The 16,096-nt window shown below is 49.8% G+C and overlaps 1 protein-coding gene across 1 annotated transcript in view; it reads left to right on the top strand.

Moving 5' to 3' along the window:
- SEMA5B (sema domain, seven thrombospondin repeats (type 1 and type 1-like), transmembrane domain (TM) and short cytoplasmic domain, (semaphorin) 5B) overlaps positions 1-16,096 on the top strand; it is a 124,498-nt gene that overhangs the window by 364 nt on the left and 108,038 nt on the right. The window lies entirely within an intron of this gene.

Raw genomic sequence — 16,096 nt, 5'->3', positions numbered from 1 at the left:
AGGGAGGGGACGGACGAACGAAAGGCTGGGAAAGAACGGGGCTGAGACGGCGAGATGGAGGCTCCGAGAGGGCGGACGAGTGGACCCGGTGGGGGCAGAGTGCGGGCAGCTAGGCGCGTGGGAGCGCGTGGCCTGCCCGGAGTGTGAAATCTCGCGCTCGGGGACGTCTCCGCTCTGCCGCCGCCTGCGGAGGTCCCCACTGGATTCTTCCCAGACTCCCTGCCCTGGCAGGGCCCTGCGGAGCCCTAACTCGGCCCCGCCAGGCCCCAGACGCAGCCGTCCCGGAGCCCCTCGCCTAGGCTTTCAGAAAGGGGTGCGGCGGCGGGAACGCGGGACGCGAACGGCAATTTCCTGATTTATTTTTCTCATGGTAATTTGTCTTTGTGGTTGGGCTGCCCATTCACTTTCCGCTCACGTCGTGCCGGAGATCCAGCGAGGAGGGAGGGAGCGGGGGGCGCTCGGGCACAGGGAAAGATGCAGACAGGAGAGGGGATGGGACCCGAGCCGGGCGGGAGCCGAGAGGGAAGTGGGCGTAGGACCGGCAGAGGATGACGGCGAAGCCAAGGACACCAGGACTAGCGGAGCCGCGGGCGGCGGCTGAGGGAGGACAGAGCCGGCTGCTTCGCCTGCCTCAAACTTTAAACAGCCAGGAGGAGCCACCTGAAGCGCCCTTGTTGCCTCCTACCCCTCAGTCGGTGCCCAGTGCTCGGGTTATTCCGTCTGCCCCGCCGCGCCGTGCCGGGCTGCAGTGGGCCCCGAGTTTGGATGGGGAGAGGTGATGACCCGACTCTGCCCCGACTCCTGCCACCCCCTCCAGGCTTTCCGCGGTGGGGATATGAGATCAGCCGGAGCAGGGAAGAGCTACCAACCCTTGGGATGCGCTCTTCCCGGGGCCCGTGACTGAGCCCACGGAACTGGGATTGGGGGGTTGGAAGCTTGCCTATGTCTAGACCCCACCACGATCCTACCTTCTCTGGCCAATCCAACCTCCTTGCACCTTTCTCAGACATCCCTACTTCCCCTCCCATCCCCACCACTTTGGCAGCAGCTTCTCTCTCCTTCCTTCTGGCCCGGCCTCTTTGTCCTCTCCAGCTCCACTTTCCTTCATCTTCAAGCCTGTTCTCTCCCGTTTCTTCTCTTTTACCGCAACCCCTCTCTCACCCTCGCCCCGTCCCGCCACCCCAGTTCCTCTTGACATTCAAAAGTGTCCTCTCGCCTTTTCTGAACCAGGATTGGTGACCTTGAAGAAGGGGAAGAGGAGAACTTGAGCTTGAGAACTGGACCTCACAGCTAGGAAAACAGGGAGAGGCAGATTAAGAAGTAGCTTGCAAAAACCCGCTGGTACCCTGCCCCAAATCTAGATTTCCAACCTAAGGAGGAAGGGGGGATAAATGTTAGAGAGGAAATCTGCCATTCCATCACCCAAGACTACAGATCTAGAAATTACAATTATAAGTGATCTCATCTCTGTGTGTACATGTTATCCTATCTCCCCCTACTTTGGGAATTGACTGGAACATCCCACAGCCTAGTCCTACCTGTCACCTGTTGGGCCCCCAACTCACCCTCACTGTCAGGGCCCTCTAGGATTCTACTGTGAGATGATGACTTCCTTGAGGTCTAATTCACTACTTTCACTGAGGATTGAGGTGGTAGGATGGACACAGAAGGCAAAGGACAAGATCCCTGATTAGAAGTGCATAGTCCCTTGTTAAATAGCTTTAAAGGACCCAGGGCTGAACTCCAATGCCCCACCACCCACACCCCCAGCAGCTAAATGTTCCCCCATGGTCCTCAAGTGTTGACTTTGTTATTGTGTAGATACAAGGTAAATGAAACCAACAGTGACAGTGAAGTCACATGGTCACTATTTATCAAGCACCTGTTATGTGCCAGATACTAGACACTATGGATACAACAGGAGATAATGTCTCTGATCTCTGGAATGGAGGTGAATCAGCATGACTAGGAGAACCTAATTACTAGCATTGCCTGATTGCTGTAATAGAATTTACTGTGGGTGTTTTCCTGTGGGTTTAAGTAACCTGAGAGCTAATATGGAGTTGTCCAAAGGACTTGGGGTCTGGGGTTTGGGGGGGTGGGTTGCTGAGAGGGCTGGGATTGCATCACCTTAGCTCTTCACTCAGCACCAGGTCCCCTCTCCAGGCTTCAGATTCCTCACTCAACAAGTGGGAATGAACACCTCTGTCAATACCTACCTTATACTTGTGGTGTGTACAGAGGCAAAGCCAGGTACCTGAAGATCTGAGGATGAGAACTACTGAGAGGGCATATTGGTTATTTATACATCAGTGTTTGAACCCCAGTCTTGGGATCATCCTTTGCCTTATCCAGTCACCTTGATCACTAGCCCGTCTTCATCATCCAGTGACTGTGTGTTTGTGTTGTGCTGGAAATAGTTACCACTAATTAATGAGTTTTCTTCACATTCAGATCTTTGCATTTGAGTTTTAGACATCACTAAGTTGGTCTTAAATTTATGACAAAGTTTAACTAATGTGTCTTAAATGTATGACTAGAGGCCAAAGCAAGTGTTTTGACTAATGGAGTTTCACTGGATTGACTGAACTGAGCCCTTTTTTTAGAGCTTGTGTAAGCAACACCTGGATTTCACTGGCATACTGCTATGCTTTTTATGAACCTCCCTCTCTCTGACTTTTGGTTTGATGACATCTGCTTTAGCTGAGGAGATGGCTCTTTGTTGGGTAATCTGGAAAGAGATCTTTGTGTGTGCCATTCTCTGCCTCAGATGGAGGAATCTCCTCCAGGACTTTTTTTTCTGGAAAAAGTTCCCCTATCACTGGTTTGAATGCTAGCAAGTACCAGCTGGGAGCAGAGTTCTGAAAGGGAATGGGGTGCCAAACATTCTGTGGCTCTACCATGCCCGTTTTCTTCCCTTTGCTCCAGTGCTTTTCTTTAGTGAGCGTGAGAGATGAACACCAAACCTTGCAGAATCCACTCTTGAATCCTGACATTAGTCGGGGTCTTACCCATAAGCCATGGCTACGCTTGGTACCTCCAGAGTGGAAAAAGAAAAAAAAAAAGGCTTCCTTTCCAATTTTCAACTGGACACAGTGGATAAAGCATGACAAGTGACCTGGGAGGGATGGTGACCAGGGACGGGAGAGTTTGACCTTGAGCACACTTCCCAGCAGTTGGGCTTTGCATCCTCCTCCATTCTGATGTGGAACAGGAGAACAAGGATTCTTTTGGGCTTTCCCTGAGCTTTAAAGGCAGTGCTGTGTGCCAAGTCCCACCATGACACTGCCCTCATTGATCTGTTTAATAAGGATGACTTAATCAGACTTGCACCTGGAACTCTTTTGAATTTGAAGCCTTGTCGATATTATCAGAATATCTTTGCATGTGAACCAAGAATGTCTCTGGGCTCTTCTGTGATAGGAAAGACTGTGATAAGAAGACGGCTGGTGACCATCTGTTCCACCATCCCCTGAGGATCAAATTAGAGGAGATAGGTTTAAATTCCCAAAGGAGAATGCTTAGAAATGAGAGAGGGTTGGAAGTCAGGGAGGCTTCCCCATCTTGAAGGGAGATTAGTCACTTCTTGATTTTCCAGGAGTGGTTCATTTCCTTTTTTTTTTTTTTTTTTTTTTTTTTTTTTTTTTTTATGTGGGCTATTTGTGGGGAATGTTTAGTCTCAGGCTAGTTTTTAGTTACATCCAGGTAATCCACCTGACTGCCTGGATCTTCAGAAAGTGCACTGTCCTTTTTAGCCAAACGTCATTTGGAAGGCAAATCTGTATAGTAGGTGTATGTGTATATGTAATATACTCATATACATTTACATGTAAACACAGATGCAATGCATTGCAAAGCTATATTAACAGTTTGATCATCCAGAGTAACCCTTGGCTCTGTTTCTCTGCCAGAATTGACATGAGTCTGCCCCTAGGGAGGCAACTTCAGGGAAATGGTTAGTGGGATAGCAGTTTAGATCCATCCCCACTGGTCCACCTGAGCCAAAACAGCCTCCATACTGCCCTAGTCACTGTCCTGAAGCCCCCTACCCAGGAGCTCTAAAAGAGTACAGAAGTACAAAAGAGCTGCAGTTGGCTCTTAATTATTCCGGGATGGGTGGATTCAGTGTGCAAAGCACCAGACCCAGGACTCTTCTTTCTCTTCTTTTGGTGCCTTGAGTAACTCTATACCTGCACTGAGAAGCTGGGGAGATCTTATCTTTTAATACAAACTTTTGTTTCTAGCAGCCTCTTCCCTCTGCTCCTCTTTCTCAAGGTGTCTGGGGGAAACTAGGAGCCCCACCCACCAAGAGGCTCATGCACCCAAAGCAGACTGCATTTAAGGTTCACACGTTGCTCTGTTGGCCAGGGTGTATTTCTGCCCAAAAGCAGAAGAGAAGAGGAAAATGCCACTAGCTCCAACTTCTGCAGAGTCAAATTCCTGTAGATTTCCCAGGATCTAGTTTTCTTCTCTCTTCCTTTTGTAGTCACTTGAGTTTATGGAGTCAGCTAGAAACCTGGGCCCCGTCAAGAGTATGAATGAAGGGCAGTGTCCTTGTGGTAAAAGCTTCCAAGCAGGCCAGCTCAAAGGAACATTTCTGTGAATGTCCCCCAAGGCCAAGGGTCATTTTCCTGCAGAGATCAAGTGCCTTGGGGCCATCTGCTCCCTTCTAGCGTCTCTCTAGCTTCCAGAGTGAGTCTTCACATGGTGGGCTCAGTCTGGAGAGCAAGGCTCAAGTGACCTTTGTATACAGTAGCTTGGTCCCACTCAACACTAGTTCCTGTTAGAATCACCTGGGAATGCTTTGAAAAAATATACATGACCAGCTCCCTAATTAAGTCAAAATCCTCAAGGCTGGAGGCTGGGCATTGATTTTTTTTTTTAAGCTCCTAAAGGCAACCATGGTTGAGAGCCACTGACCTAAATCTTTCCTAGGTTCTCTGGCCTCACGCCAAAGGCATGCCAATTCTCTTTGCCCTCAGTCCTTCACAACAATCAGGTACCAGCTAGAGCTCCTGGCATTTGGATCATAGCTACTGTTTGTGTTCCTGTTCTGAATGTAATGACTTTCTATTATAAGCTGATTGTGGGAGCTCCCTTCTAGTATAACTTCTTTGTGATTTTTTTCTTAAAAAGTAATGCATATTCATTCATCATCTTGGGGCATTTCCTTCTAGATAAGTATGTAACAAAATTGTGACTGTACTGTCTGGGTTGCTTTGTAGCAAGCCCTTTTCATTTAATCACATATTGTGATGATTTCCCTGTCTTAAGTATTCTTCTCAAATGGGCTTTTTAGTGGCTGCTGGGTATTCTATCTTATGGATGTGCCATAATTTATTTAACAAATCTCGTGTGAGTTAGACATCTAGGTTGTAAACCATTTTTTACTGTTATAAATAATGCTGCAGTGAACATCCTTGTCTATAAATCTTTGTGCCTATTGATGATTATTTCCTCAGAGCAGATTTCTAGAAGTAGAATATTTATGCTTCTTTTTAGCATGGCCCATTTAGACAACTTTTGACTGACTTCCTAGAGCAATAAAACTTTTTCATATTCAGAGCTAGAAAAACAAACTATGAACCTTTCTGAGGCATCAGAGTGGCTGCTCCGATCTGAGCTGAAGGCCAGAACCCTTGACCCAGCCTTGTGCCTGGCTCCACCTCCAGGTCAGTTCCACAAATTGCTGCCTCACTTGTTCAGGTGAGCTTCAAGGCTCTCCTGCCTCTAACCTAGTGCTCCCCAACCATTTTGACACCAGAGATTAGTTTCGTGGAAGACAATTTTTCCATGGACCGTGGGGGAGGGCGGGTTATTTCAAGATGACCATTTATTATGTACCAGAGAGTCTGCTAAACTTTATATACGCTTTATCTCTATTAATCCTCATGTGCCTTTCATGCACATATTATTTCTGCCTCCACTTCCCATTGAGGAAACAAAAGCTTTGAGAGAGAAAGCAGTTTGCCCAAGGTCACACAGCTAGTAAGTAGCAGAACTAGGATTTAAACCTAGACTGTCTGACTTCAGAGCCTACACTCTTAACCACTACATACACTGCTTTTCATTGTTGGCTTATGGTGACCACAAGTTGTTCACAAATGCTCCATCAGCATCTTGTGCACACACACTGTGACTTTCTCCAGAAGAAGAAGGGCAGCCTCACATACAAATTGCAGAAGAGCGGGGATGCTATTCGTCATGTCTCCCTTTTTCTTTTGACTTCCTTGATTCTGTCCTCAGCCCTCTCTCCAGGTACCCACTTCGGAAAACATTTCTTGTGTCCTCACCAACCAGTTGCCAAGATCCTAGCATGTCTTACAGCTGAGCAGGTCCAAGTTATAACATATCCCTATTATAGCTTCCCCACCCAGTCGGAAGAATCTGGATGCTATTTCACAGAATGGCTTATAAAGCTGTCAAGGAGGCAGGCATGCTATAGTAATGATGGCAGGAGAGAAGCCTGACTTCTGTTGGATGTCAAATACTGCCGATTGGATACATTTTTGCATTCTTGCCTCAATGACAATAACATTGTCATTGAAATAGCAGCCAAAACTGTCCTGATTTGATTCTGACCATGACCAAGAACTAGCTGGTGGCGTGACAGTGTGTAGATGACAGATGCCACATCAGCCTGGCATTAATGATGGTCAAGAAAAAAGATGCCATGCCCACAGACCCTCCCTAGTCTGTAAGAAATTTGAAATGGGGAAGTATGATTAGGGATTCCAAAAGGGATGATGGTTTGTGGCAGGTGAGGTTTTGAAAAATGAAGCTTCGTGTTTTTATCCATGATTCGGGTGAAACTGGAGTAAGCGAGCTTTTCAGATCTGTTGATGACAAGGCTGTGATGGGCAGCTCCTATAAAAGACAGAATAAATATTCAAAATGATCTCAACAGCCTGGAATGCTGGGTTTAAACCAACAGGAGGAAATTTAACAGGGGCAGATGGAAAGTTGCATTTAGATTGCAGAAATTAATTACTCAAGTTCATGGTGGGGGTGGGGGTGGGGGGAGACTTGATTTGGCTGCACAGCCTGAGAAAAACATCTGAGGGGTTTAATTGGACACAGGCTTCATAGGAGCCGACAGGGTGATGGGGTTGCTCAAAACAATACTATCTTGAATGGCACTAAGAGACAGGCAAGGTCCAAATTGGTTTCTTCCTGGTCATTATGTCCTCATGTCTGCATGTAGATTTTAGAGAGGACCCTGACCAACTCAAGCATGATCAATTGGAGGGCATTCTGTGTCAGGAGAGGTTGGGAAACCCAGCCATGAAAGGCTTAGTGAAGGGAGGGAGAAAATCCTGGGTGTCTTGGTGGCTGGCTGCAGAAGAAACAGGACTTCCTGTAGAACAGAACACAGTTAATCTGCCTGGAAGAACCAGAAGGCTCCAGAGTGGAAAGTGCAGGAAGCTAGATTCTTCACAGTCTGCATCTTCCCAACCAGATGGGTTCCAGTGAATCGGCACCAGCTGGCAGTCCTGCTGCCTGGGACGCTGTTGGGGAACTCTTGGCCCAGAGACACATGATTGAACTGGCAGCATACCTCTATCTCTCTGTGGCTTTGAGGCTGGAGCATACCCGCCTCCTTTCCTGAATACTGCAGAGCAGTGTGGTTCTCAAAGCGAAGTCCCTGGCCAGCAACATCAGTTTCACCTGAAACCTGTTAGGAGTGCAACAGTTCTGGAGCTGACCTACTAATCTGACAATTCCCTGGCAGGGCACGGCAGCCTGTGCTTTAGCACAGGTCATTGTGATTTGTGCTAGAGTTTGGGACACTGCTTTCGACCACCCTGGGCTGTTCTTTCTGTTGCTGGATGTTTGTGGCACTAACCCACAGTCCTCAGCTGGGGAAGCAAGTGTAGAACCTTGGAAGGAGCATGGGTGTGGGGATGAGAGAGACTATGGTTCAAACCCAGCTTGACTGGTTTTGTGTTGAAGGTTTCCCTCCCTGAGCCTCCTTTTTGTGCTGTAGAATGAGGGAGGACCCTGATGCTGGGAAAGTTTGAGGGCAGGAGAAGGGGACGACAGAGGATGAGATGGTTGAATGGCATCACCAATTCAATGGACGTGAGTTTGAGCAAACTCTGGGAGATGGTGAAGGACAGGGAAGCCTGGCATGCTATAGTTCATGGGGTTGCAAAGAGTTGGATATGATTTGAGCAACCGAACAACAACAAAAAGTTTAAAAAAGAATGAAAGGATGTGGCAAAGTTCGTGTAGATCTTGACCTTGCCATTGGTGTCAGGTCATCCTTGGAAGAGTCTTATCAGCATCAGAGTTGCCTTTTCTACAGAAGCCTATCTTCCCAGTGGTCACCTCAAGCCCCTCAAAGAGAAGCCTGCATGTGGGCTCCTCTGTATCCCCTCACAGTGCCCACCAGCATGGCTCTCCCTCAATGAGGGGTCAGTTCACTCTTGGACCACCAGTTCCCTCCCTCCTGGACAATGGAGAGCCAAGGCCACTTTCCTTCCCACTCCTATCCAAGACCCCTATCCTTGTGAGCATGTGTGGGTGCCTCCTTCCAGTGGACCTGGGTCTTGCCAACCCCAACCTTCTGAGGTCTATGAGTCTAGACTCTCTGCTCTTGGCATGCACCATTATCCGCTAAAACCACCAGTGAAAGGTCTTAGGGCCCAAACATCTCACAGTAGTCCCTGACTTTAGGGAGGTAAGAAGCCTGAGTTGCTGGTGTCAGCCAGGCAGCAAACATGTGTGGGCCCTTCTTGGAGCTGGAGGTTTCTGGGGTCATCTCTCCCAGTCCCTTTCAGTGACTGGTAGAGTTTTCAGTTCATCAGAGGCAGAGCTCATCTCCCCACAGGATGACCTATTTGATTTTTGGCCAACAAGTTTGATAGGAAGTTCCTCTGTTTCTCTGGAAGTTTGTCTCTCCCCATGGGCTCCATCTCTTCCCCATGTGGCTGTTCCAGGCAAAACCAGTTACTTCAATGGCACAGCCTTTCCAACCTTGGAGACCACTTCCTTCTACCTCTCCCCCATTCCCATTAGTCCTCCTCTGACTTGTCTCTTCAGCTCGGGGTACAGGACTCAGAACATCCTCTGACTTACCATAAATTGAGGTCACTGGAACCGAGTCTGGTCCTGTGGGTGAGGCCCGGCCAGCACACCCCATCCATTAATGTGGTGTCAAGTCTGCCCTGGATGTTTTTAGAAGTTGCATAGCCCTGCTGACATTTGTTAAACTTACAACCAGTCAATACCTCCAGGTTTCTTTACCATAATCTGCAGCTCAGCCCCATCTCCACATTTTTGTCTTTCTGCTTGCACTCATTGGTTGGGGCTGCCAGAGCAATACCAAAACAGGGTGGCTTAAGCCATGGAAGGGAATTGTTCCCTAGTGCTAGAGGCTGGAAGTCTGAGATCAAGGCGGCGGCAGCGTTGACCCCTTCTGAGGGCAGACTCTGTTCGCGCCTCTCTTCTAGCTTCTGGTTTCCTGGGAGTCTTTGGTATTCTTTGGTTTTTGGAAGTGTGTTTCTAATCTCTACGCTCATCTTCATATAATCTTCTCCCTGTGTGCCTGTCCTGACATTTCCCCCCTTTTTAAGCTGGCCAGTCATACTGATTTAGGGGCCCACTCTGCTCCAGTATGACCTCATCTTAATTACATATGCAACAGTCCTTATTTTCAAATCAGATCATATGAGGTACTGGGGGGTTAAAGCTTGAACACATGAGGCTTTTTGGGAGGGGGTGTGCTAGGCACAGGTCAGCCCTTGGCAGTGCTGTGGCTTTTTCAGTTTTAGGTTTGGGACTCTACATTTTCTCCTGACTTCTATTGTCTGAGTTCAGCCCACCTCTCTAGCTGATTAGCATATTTTGGAGTCTGACACTGAGTATACCTGGTGTTGCTCTCAGCTTCAAAAGCTTCCTGTATGTTGATCCCAGGAATTATAAGATGTAGATTGGGGTGGGACAGGTCAAAGCCCTCCAGCACTCACCTGGACCCCTCCCTCCAAGCGGCCTTGACCCATGTGGTGAGTACCCTTGGGTACCTATGATTGTGCAACTGGCTACACGTCCCACTAGTTCCGCCACCTTGGCTTGCTTGCAACACTTTCACCAAGAGCATGTCACGTGTTTTCAAGATCAGCTAGAGGGGTAAACCTTGTTTCCCTCACTTATCAGCCTGGTGGCCTGTCAGTGGAGTAGCTGAGCTCTGCCCAACAGGACTTCCTTACTGAATGCCTGCTGTCTGCCTGCAGTCTCAGCTGCTTTCTCCAGGTGCCCACCACCCTGCCTGTATTGTCTCTTCAGGATTTTTCTCAGGCAGCACCTCGACTTTCCCTCTCTATGGTTTTGCAAAAGCCAGCTCAGACCCCTTTCTGGAAGTGAGCCTCTCTCATGCCTGCCAGAATCCTGTCAGATTTCCACAAGATCGACAGCTGCTCTGGGCTTCATTTGCATGTTCCCTGGGATGTGTGGCTGGGCCCAGTAGCCTGAACTCATTCGGAGCAGCTGGAACATTTTTCACCAGCCTCTGGCTCGGGCCTCCTGTGCCCGTGACACCTTTCCACAGAGTCCCACTCCCTGATGGAGAAGACAGGAGCCGAAGACAGAAGCTCAGCGCCCGCCAGAGGAGCCCCCCAGTCTGGATGCCACCTTAGTTCCCGTGTAGCATTCCTCCCCTTCCCAGTTCCTCTTCCCCACATTTCTCTTTTTCCTAAAGTCTCTTTTCTCCTTTCTGATGCTCTGTGACTCTGTGAGGGGAGGTGCTTGGGCAAAGGTGAGGTGTGTGACCAAGGGGCTGGGGCATGGGAGGGCTGCGACATGCCAGCTCCCCCACTCCCTCGTAGGGTGACTGGGCAAAGTATTTCTCCACTCTGAGGCTCAATTTCCTCATCTGTAAAATGGTTATCAAACCTACTTCAGAGTGCGGTTGTGGTGTGTTTATGTGCCAAGTCACTTCAGTCTTCTCTGACTCTTTGCGGCCCTGTGGACTGTAGACTGCCAGGATCCTCTGTCCATGGGATTCTCCAGATAAGAATACTTCTCCAGGGGATCTTTCTGACACAGGGGGCGAACATGTGTCTCTTACATCTCCTGCATTGGCAGGTGGGCTCTTTACCACTAGCACCACCTGGGAAGCTGTGCAGTCATGGGGGCCAAATCCAACGTGTCCCTTTCAGTAAAGTAGGTCACCTGGAAAAGTGCCTGGGGTCTGGGGGTACCCAACAAACCAGTCCTTGTACAGAGGGGACTGGCCAGCCTGAGTCTGATGCAGAGGGTGGGGAGAAGTTGGGGGTCACAGCCTGGGCCCTGCACATGGGAAGGCCATGATGCAGTTAGGCTGTTAGAATGGAGAAGAGTAAGTGAGCTGAGAAGGTGGGGGAGGAAGAAGCCCCAGGACTGAGAAATTTGCAGAAGAGGATGGGGGGTTGTAAGGATTACCTAGAGTTTCCTGAGAGCTAACGTTTTGCCAGGCCACTTAAAACACTCTGGTATGTATCTTAGCTCAAGAAAGCCCTAGGAGTAGGTCTGACTTTACTACCCCTATTTGGGGCTTCCCTGGTGCCTCAGACAGTGAAGAATCTGCCTGCAGTGCAGGAGACCTGGCTTTGATCCCTGGTTGGGAAGACCCCCTGGAGAAGGGAATGCCAACCCACTGCAGTATTCTTGCCTGGAGAATTCCATGGACAGGGGAACCTAGCGGGCTACAGTCCATGCGGTCACAAAGAGTCAGACATGACTGAGTAACCAACACAGCACACCCTTGTTTACAGATGGGGTGACTGAGACAAGGAGATATTCGGTAACTAGGAAGCCAATGCCCAGGTTTCCAGCCCAGGCAGGCTGCTGTCTCCTGGCTTGCACTCTGCTCTGTTGGACCACATGCTTTTCTGTTCCTGCATTCCCTTCATCTATCATGACGACCCCATCCCCAGCTCTATCCTGCAGTATCCTCACAGCTTCTCCTCTTCATAATTGGGGGGTTGGGTGGGGCTCAGGGCTCTACCCTTCTCTAAGGACACTTCTCAGGGCACCTTCCATGAGGTCCTAACTCACATCAATCAGTCTGTAGAAGGAAGGATTTACTCCCACCATCAATCTGTAGAGGAAGGATTTACATTAGATACAGGGAAAGTGTGAACTGCAGGAGAAGCTAAAACAGCTGATGGAAGGCAACTCTGGCATGACTTAGCCAGAGATCTTACGGGCTAGGGTGGAGGCAGGAGGAACAGGGTGGGGTAGGTCTGCTGCACCCTGGACCTCTAAGAACCATGTCTCCAGATGCAGGGTGAGTGGCAGTGATGTGCTCCTCTTGGCAAGATGGTTGACCCTCCTCAGTAAACCGTGGCTTTGCTTACATTTCACAGCCCGGTCCTGCTGGGAGAGAGGACTACTCTGAGATCATCCTTTTGGGCTCAACATCTGAAGTGGTTTCCATTTCAGAAACTCCTCTTCTTGAGAGGGCAGGACCAAGGAGTCTCTGCCCAGGTCTGGGACTTGGGTGGGATAGGAATGAGGGGGGGAATGCCTGTGACTGTCCCCTGCTCTGTCCTGCCCTAGCCTCCTGCCTGGGAAAACCTTCCTGGCTGTGAATTAAGCCTTCTGCTGGTGCTGTGGCCTCATGTAGGGGCTCAAAGTAGAAGGCACAGGTAGCCCTAGGGATGGATAAATGCCTCCAGCTGCCAGGGATTAATTCTAGGAGGATCTGCTTTGTAATCTCAAATACAAATACCATGGGTGAGGCCCTTCTATCTGCCAGCCTCTCATTTAAGTGCTCCTAGAGGACTAAAACGGACACGACTGAGCGAAAGTGAACTGAAGTTCACTTTCACTTTTCACTTTCATGCATTGGAGAAGGAAATGGCAACCCACTCCAGTGTTCTTGCCTGGAGAATCCCAGGAACCGGGGAGCCTGGTAGGCTGCCGTCTATGGGGTCACAGAGTTGGACACGACTGAAGTGACTTAGCAGCAGCAGCAGCAGAGGACTAAAAGGGAGAGATCAGCCTCCAATTTACACATGAGGAAAAGTCTTCAGAGAAATTAAGAAATTTACCTAATATTGCACAGCTGTGTACAGGTGAGGTAGCCAGGCTACAGGAAACCCAAAGCAAGTACTCTTTCCAGCTGATGATGGGCTTCTCTCAGTAGCTTGGTACCTGCCTAAAGGCTCCCACAGATCAGGAGGGCCAGATGGAACCAGGGAAATATATCTGGAGGTAGAGGGGAGGTTGGAAATGAGGGCTTCAAGCCTTGGGGTATGAGTGTTTTTCTGCCGGAACGTTGTCCATAAGTGCTGTGACTGCTTGGAGACCCAGGCTTTGGGTCTCTCCGGGTCATTCTTCATGCTGCAGGGCAATGGAGAAGCTTTTATGGGAAGCCATCCCACCCTTCCATAGCTGTGGTCACCCGCTCCTCCACCTGCTTTCTCTCTGTCTCCCTCCCTCCCTCTGCAGCTTGTACTGGTTCCCAGACTAGCCCTCTCCTGTGACCTCTCTAGGGCAGCAGCCTCAATGTCCTTCTGAGCCCTCTAGTGACCGCTCCCTGCACGTCTGTCAGGAGCCTGTATCTTGGGCACTTTCTGAGCCTTCAGGTCAGAACTTTGTCACGGGCTGTGTGTGCATGTGTGTGTTAGGGTGTGGGAGGGGTTATTTCACAGAGGCCTAAGGCAGCGTCAGCTGCTCTGTGGAGGCCCGCCCTCCCATCCCAGTCTGAATTCAGATTGCCACTGTTCTTGGCCGAAACTCCAGACTTCATCTCCTGTCTTCCTGTGTGCACAGGGCATCTGGGTAAATCAACACTGAGTGTGAGCCCCAGAGGTCCCACTGTTTCCTGCGTTGGACCTGTACAACCCTGAGCTTGCTCATGTGTGACAAGGAGGCTGGACCGGGGTGACCACAACTTGGATGCTCAGTGTGCCTGGAGCTCTGCTCTCCAAACACATGTTCCCTGATCCCCCGGGGAACAGCCCAAGACTTGTGCCCTCATGTTATGGCTGGGGAAACTGAGGCTCTGGTGGTTAAATAACTGGCCCCAGGTCACACTCTGTCTCCCCGGCTCTCTCTCTTCCCTTGTGGCCCTGACAGGTCAGGGCTTGTAGGAGGAAGGGGTTCAGCAGCTCATTTGAGAGGCTTACTAACCTACCCCCGCCACCTTACTCTATGCATTCAACAGTGGCCCCTGGGCCTGTTCACTTGAGGGTGGACTCCTAGGACAGGTTGTCCGTGTGAACGATGTCCCTGCACCCGTCTTTGAGGGAGTCCCCTAACCTCAATGACAGCGTCATGGCTGCACAGCCTAGACGTTCAGCTCAAATCACACCCCACATTTGTCTTAGAGGTTTGGGGTGATGAGGGGATTTGGAGAGGCTTGCATCTCAGAAGCTCTGATAGACATCACACTTGACTCACTACAGGCTATCAGGTTATTTTATCTGTGTTAAAGAGACCTGTTTCGTGGGTCTGACACAACCTGGCACCCTTCCTGGGGGTGTGGATGTCGATGGGAGGGAGGCCGGGTTTTAGCCTGCAGACTGGTCCGTGGAAAGTCAAGTGTCCATCCTTCGAGACAACAGGTAAACCAGCATTTCTCCTGCTGGGCTACCCCTGATGGGATTGTGCTAAAATTCTTCTGGGTTCTAAACTTCAAAACCTGGTGAAGTGTTTACATTCTCATCCTTATTTTCTTCTCCCACCAACTGCAACTTCCTTTTACTGAATTCCAAGCCAGATATTGTTCTACTTCCTTTTTGTACATTATCACACTTAATTCTTACACCAATAAAAATTCTGAATTTGGTACTGTTATACCCATTTTAGAGATGAAGAAATCCTCCAGAAAGAACATGTCCAGGGCCACACATCTACTAAGAGGCAGTTTCAAACCCTTGTTTCCAATTCTGAACTCCGAGCCCTGTCCCAGCACACTGCATGGCACCTGCCATCAGAATGGGTGTCCAGGGAGACTCTGACTGCCATGCCCTAAGCAGGAGCCCTGGAATTCTGGCTGTGCTTAGGGCTCTCTGTCCTACGTCAGGCAGAGCTAGCCACTTTGTCCACGTCCCTCATTCCTCCTGGGTAAGCTCTGCCTCTCCTCTCCAGACCTATTTGGGGTTGGGCTTGAAGACGCCCACCCAGAGTGCCCACCTTCAACAGCTGTGGCCTCGCCCTTCCCTGGACATCTGTGGGTGGGGAGGGTGCTGTCCCTTCTCATTCCTCTGGCACACTGGAGTGGTTTTTTTAAAGGCAAGAATAGAACTCGGAAGGAGTTTCAAAAAGAGGGACAGGGTGCTTCAGAGCTCCAGGCCAGCAGTCTCTTGGTCCTCTCCGGCCTTGAGGTCAGTGTTACAGGGAAGAGAACCCAGGCCATTTGCTTCTCACTCTGGGTAGTCCTGGCTAAGGTGGCTACGGGGGGTGGCTGTTACTGCCTGAATACCCTCTGGGCCATGCTTTGGTGGGTTAGACTGGTAGCACTTCCCCGGGGCCCTGACCCCTATTTTCCTTCATCGTGCCATTTCGAAAGGGGATGTGTGGTTTAAGGCAGTGGTTCCCAACATTGTTGGCACCGGGACTGGCTTCATGGAAGACGATTTTTCCTGGAACCAAGGAGGGGTGGGGGATGGTTTCAGGATGATCAAGCATATTACATTTACTGTGCACTTTACTTCTGTTATTACTGTAGCAGCTCCAACTCAGATCATTAGGCATTAGATCCCGGAGACTGGGGATTAGTGATTCTGGTTTAGTGATTCTCCTCTGTGGCAACATATTAGAATCACCTGGGGGACTTTGGAAACTCCTGAAATCCAGAGCCCACCATTGAAGGGGGATTCCATCTGTCCATGTGTGACCCAGGCATCAGTGAATTTTAGGGCTGCCCAGGACATCAGGGACAGAGCCCAGGGCATCTTCTGCCTTGACCTTCAACACATCAGTCCCCTGATGATGCTGGGAGCTCCACTCTCAGGGAAGAGAGAGGGCCCAGTTAGTCTGTATCCTTTGCCCAGCCTAGTGCCAGACACCAGGGCCTCACACGGAAGCTAAAATCAGAAAACATCTTGGTCTTCCCCTCCTTTGATCACTTTTTCACAGTGTGGATGCTGCACATTCTCAGAAAGGG

The sequence above is a fragment of the Bison bison genome, unplaced genomic scaffold (genome assembly GCF_000754665.1).
Source record: "Bison bison bison isolate TAMUID 2011002044 unplaced genomic scaffold, Bison_UMD1.0 scf7180017864032, whole genome shotgun sequence".
In the NCBI taxonomy this organism is placed as follows: domain Eukaryota; kingdom Metazoa; phylum Chordata; class Mammalia; order Artiodactyla; family Bovidae; genus Bison; species Bison bison.
This window is presented reverse-complemented; position numbering and strand designations above follow the sequence as displayed.